The sequence below is a fragment of the Gossypium hirsutum genome, chromosome D09 (assembly GCF_007990345.1).
Source record: "Gossypium hirsutum isolate 1008001.06 chromosome D09, Gossypium_hirsutum_v2.1, whole genome shotgun sequence".
NCBI classification, from domain to species: domain Eukaryota; kingdom Viridiplantae; phylum Streptophyta; class Magnoliopsida; order Malvales; family Malvaceae; genus Gossypium; species Gossypium hirsutum.
In genome coordinates, this window is record NC_053445.1 from 12,645,905 (window position 1) to 12,651,834 (window position 5,930).

The 5,930-nt window shown below is 32.6% G+C and overlaps 1 non-coding gene across 1 annotated transcript; it reads right to left on the reverse strand.

Annotated features, from left to right (window-relative positions):
* Nucleotides 1-5,037: 5,037 nt before the first annotated feature.
* Nucleotides 5,038-5,144, reverse strand: LOC121221537 (small nucleolar RNA R71). Its single transcript, XR_005918927.1, has one exon. It is a non-coding gene; the product is annotated as a small nucleolar RNA R71 (small nucleolar RNA).
* Between the last annotated feature and the right edge of the window lie 786 nt (nucleotides 5,145-5,930).

Sequence of the window (5,930 nt, forward strand, 5' to 3'; positions counted from 1 at the left end):
TAGAACAATAGCCAATAGAAACAAAATATTAGCCTCATACAGACTTTACCGTCATTTTCATATTCACACAAGGGAATAAATATCAGAAAAAGACATGGCAATGTCGAACATAACCCAAACAGACCAATAATACCTTCATCTATTAATATGTTTAGCTAATGTTTTCATACAATAAGAATTCTTTCTGAACTAAACAGTCACATATACTTCTGAGGATAATTGTACACACAGAATGTTCAAAAGGAATCATAGTAACTGCCCAATTATAGCCATTGTACTCAGCTATCAATACAATACAAATATTATTCAACTGTCTAATTCTTTCATCAAAAATTTTCACATTATCTCCTTACAAACAAAAATCAATTCAGAAAAGCTTCCAATTAATACTTTCTTGAAACATCATACCTGACTGAGTCGATTAACCAATACTAACTTTTTTTTGTACGTGACATTGCATAATCTGTATAATCTTTAAAACCTTTTGATATTCTCCCCAAAATTGTTTTTACTTTCCAAACTATTCTCATCTCTGTATGCATTACTAATTATTTCACCACTAAATTTAGTTCCACACTTATGAGCTCATTCAATATAAATCTCATAACTCTTATGGCATATAGCTCTATTAGTAAGGGGTGAGGTCGTAAAGCCTCTAACTCAGCTCTCATGATTACACACATATGACTTAACACCCATCATTAACATAATATCATCACAATCACATAATTCACTTCAGGAAAATTTACATACATATTTACATCACACAAACTTACAGGTGGCATTTATTCTAACAATTGTACATAAAAACACATTCCTTCAATTTTGAATAAGATCACTTATCACATTCACTTAATCAAACAAGTTAGGCATATAACATTTTTCATGTTTCTCAATTTATTCTAATTCCATTTTGCACACCATCACATACAAATAATGAATTTTTTATTCATACCTTGTCAAATTTTAACTCATCATAAAGACATTTTCGAATATCTTAATTCTACTTTCAACATTGTCAAAGTAGCTTGGTTGGAAGGCATCTCCGTCTCAATAAGACAATTTCGTCTGGATCAAGAGATACCACACTATCACAAGTTATATGACATGTATAGCTACACTCTTACACACGCTACATTAGTCCGAGAACTGACTAAACCATAGCTCTGATACCACTAAATGTAACATCCCAAACCCGGCCTAAATATTATGGCCGAATCTGGCGATGTCACATTGTAACACCCCTTACCCGTATTCGACACCAGAATAGGCTACGAGGCATTACCAAAACAGATACATTTATAAACATATTAAACTGAGTTATAAAATTTCATACAGATTAAAACTTTCAAATTATTATCTTCGAATCGCTAATTAGGGCTTACAAGGCCCAATATATATATACTCATTTGATCCCAGCCTTATAGCTATCACCATTTGTTCATTTCATAGCCATATACGAACTTATAATCATTCACTTTCTCGTCATATGAATTTATCAATTGTTACTTGCTTCTCGTGAGTACCTGAATTGATCCGTATCGTTTCATATTCTCGTATCGTCATATTTTTCCTATTAAACCATTGTAATATATTAAATATTCAATATCTTGTAAAAATTCGCTAATCTATCCCATATACTTTCACACAGATTAATTCACAATTCACAAGTCTTATCATTTCAATGCTTATACGACACATGTACATATCTATACTAACTCGTATGAGTCTCATACTCATTCACATGCTCAATAAATCTGCTAAATCATTTCAATATCCAAGAATCCACATTATGTCAGAAACAATACTAATAACAATCATAAATCTTTTCATATTAATTTCATATATCACTTACTGAACTTCAAATATCATTTCATAAATATGTAATTCACTAACACATCTTGCCATATACAATATCCAATTGGTGAAATCACTTAATTGAATTCAACTTCAACAATCACAATAAATCTATCACTTGAGTGTGAGTCCATGTAACACTTACCAACTTTGTCAAATTAGTGAACGTCTTATGGAGTTGAGTACTTTATTTTCTCGATGCCATAGTCCAACTATGGTCTTACACGTAATCACATAACATATACCTAGCTATGGTCTTACACGGAATTACATATCACTTATTGCCATGGTCCATCCATGGTATTTTCCGTCAGTTTGTCTTTATCACTGAACGAAAGTACTCAACCCTGCGTTCTACTCAATTTGAACTTTCTTTCCAGTTTATCTATCTTTCACAACAATCATAATTCAACCATGAATATATATAGAATAATACATTATTTCATGCATAATGCTAATAAATAATTGTTTGGTTTCATCCATATGAATTTACAATTCAATTCATAATAACTAATTGAAATGAAACATTATGTCATTTCTAATTCAATGTTTATCATATATAATCGACATATGACCAATTTATATACAAATCATTCATATATTTTATTTTTCCTCCTCCTCCTCTCCATTCCACATCCTTAATGTACATAACACTCTTATAAATAACATTTTCTATAATTTTACTATTCACGCACATGTATATTCAAAGTTGTCTATCCAAGTCAGAGTCCCTAAATTATTTTTATCCTGAATTACAGAGCTCCAAATTAAGATCTGTTAATTTTCCATAAAAATAAATTCACATATATTCTTACCATAAAATTTTTAGAATTTTTGGCTTATCCAGTAAGTACAGTTTATTCTTTAAAGTTTCCCCTATTTCAGTGATCGATAGTTCTGAACTCTCTGCACTAAAAATTAATTATCTCACTGTACTGAAATCAGATTGTACTTACGTTTATTTCACATGAAAATATACTCATTCGAGGTTCTAAACATATAAATTTTAGCCCTTAATCATTTTTGTACAATTTTTAACAATTTTCCAAATTCAGAACAAGGGATTCCAAAGTCATTCTGACCCTATCTAACTAAACTTAAAATATCTCAAAATATATAAGTCTTTTTTTTTTCTCTATTTCTTTTATGTAAAAATAGACTCATTAAGCTTTCATTTCATATCATATTCACTCTCTAATTCGATTTGCACCATTTTTGGTGATTTTTCAAATTCACACAACTGATTCTATCAAAAACTATTTTTTTGCTAATTCTACTATTTCATAATTTCACTTTTTCACTTTCGATCACTATTCAATTCAATTCCACACATATATTCATCATTCAGTTACACTTAACCGTTACATGATCTAATGTATTTTCACTTAGTCAATTTCCCGTTGAACACTGGGAATATACACGGATACTTAGAGAATTAGCACATAAGTGCCACACTGATATGTAGCCGAAGCTACCACTGATACGTAGCCATAGCTACCACTGAAATGTAGCCGAAGCTACCACTGATCAATAACACTGGAAATGTCCACGGGCCTGCTCACACAAGCTATCAGGTGTCTGCAACACATGCTAGATCACCCACCACCCAGGACTCACTGTAACATTCTAAGACTATAACACTGTAACACTGGTCTCTAGTGACATGTCACTTGTATCCACTTCATCACTTGAATAATTCATAAACAATTTCCCTTCCACATTCAATATTAATTCACATATCAAATATAATTCAAAATTTATAAAAATATATTACTATTATTTACACATAACTTACTTTGGTGCAACAATATAAAAATTTAGCAATTTAGTTTTTAATCTTTTCTTTTCTCCGATCAAGGTCGATTCCACTTCTTTCTTAATCTATAATAACACATTTGACTTATTTAATACTCACATTTATCAAAAAAGTCCTTGACTCAAACTTTGGAAAAATTACAATTTTGCCTCTAAACTTTTACTTATTTACACATTTTCCCCAAAGCTCGTAAATTAAACTTCATCCCTTATTCTTATGTATTATGACATGCTGAACATTTTTTCCCTTCTATGGCAACATCGAATTCCCACTCTAACACTTAGTTATGAACATTAGGTATTTTTATCGATTGTGTCTTTTTACTCGTTTTCACTTAAAATCGCTTAGCAAAAGTTATTTAACATAATTTCAAGCTTCATATTCTACCATAAAACATCAAAATAAATACATTTCACCTATAGGTATTTTTCCAAATATAAACCCTAGGTTAAATTATTGCTCAAATAAGCTAAATCAAGTTACCTGGACTCCAAAAACGTAAAGAACATTAAAAATGGGGCTTGGAATCACTTACTATGGAGATTGGAAGCTTGAAAACCCTAACTATGGCTCCCCCCTTGTGAAATTCGGCCAAGGCTTGAAGATGGACAAATTTTTGGCTATTTTGGCCTTTTTAATTCTTTTAATTACTAAATGACCAAAATGCCCCCAACTTAAAAATATCCTATTTCACTTATCTTATGTTCAATTTTTTCCAACAAGTTAACCAATGGTCTAATTTCCATTTAAGGACCTCTAATTTAAAATTTCATAGCAATTGGACACTTTTAACATGTAGAACTCAACTTTTGCACTTTTTACAGTTTAGTCCTTTTCACTAAATTGAATGCCCAAACGTCGAAATTTTCGAACGAAATTTTCACAAAATCATTCCATGAAATAGTAGACCATACAAATATAATCAAAATAAATTTTTTTCCTCGTCGAATTTGGGGTCTCGAAACCACTATTCTGACTAGTCCTAAAATCGAGCTGTTACACTAAGACAGTATGCCACGCCAGTGTTTCATGATCTTAATCCGGATATTAGGAGACCCAAAATTGAGGCACAACAATTTGAACTGAATCCAGTCATGTTCCAGAGGCTTCAGACAGTGGGCCAGTTTAGTGGAATGCCTACCGAAGATCCCCACATTCAATTAAGAGTGTTTATGGAGCTGAGTGATTCTATCAAATTAGCCAGAGTACCTGAAAATTCACTGCGATAAAAATTGATCCCATATTCACTATGGGATAGAGCTCGAGCCTGGTTGAACTCATTGCCACCACATTCCATTACCAAATGGCAAGAGTTAGCAGAAAGATTCCCTATGAAGAAGTATTTACAGCCTAGTAAGAATGCTAAGTTAAGGAACAAGGTCACTACTTTGCAACAAATGGATGACGAGTCCTTGTATGAGGCATGATAAAGGTACAAAAAATTATTATGAACGTGCCCTCATCATGGAATCCCGTATTGCATTCAACTTGAGACATTTTATAATGGTCTCAATGCTCACACAAAGATGGTAGTGGACACTTTTGCTAATAGTGCTCTTCTTTCTATGTCTTATAACGAGTCTTATGAAATCATTGAGAGGATTGCCAGCAAAAATTATCAATGGCCAACCAATCAAGTAGCATTAGGAAGACAAGTCACTCGAGTACATGAAATGGATGCTCTCACTTCACTAGCATCTCAAGTATATTCGATTTCCTCAATACTTAAAAAATTTACCACTAATGGGTTTAACAGTTATGCAGCTCAGCCACCCAATCAATTTGAAGCCTGTGTTTATTGTGGGGAAGGACATTTTCTCAAAAAATATTCATCAAACCCAGAATCCATGCATTACATGGGTAACTAGAACCAGAACAGAGGAAGCCAAGGCCTACAATCAAATTTTTATAACCCATCTTGGCAAAACCACCCTAATTTCTCTTGAAGTAACCAAGGGGCTGGACCCAATAACACTTATGCCTAACTTAGACCGACCCAACCACCTATTTTTACCTAACAAGTTCAGAAGGTACCTCAATCTAAATCTTCTAATGGTTAGAAAACCTATTGAAGGCATACATATTGAAGTACCTTAATCCAAAGCCAAGTAGCCACATTGAAAAACCTAGAAAACCAAATGGGCCAGCTTGCAACTGAACTTAGGAACCAACCACAAGGTGTTTTGCCTAGTGATACAGAGATCCCAAGAAATCCAGGGAAAGTGTATTGTAAAACATTGACATTGAAGAGTAGAAA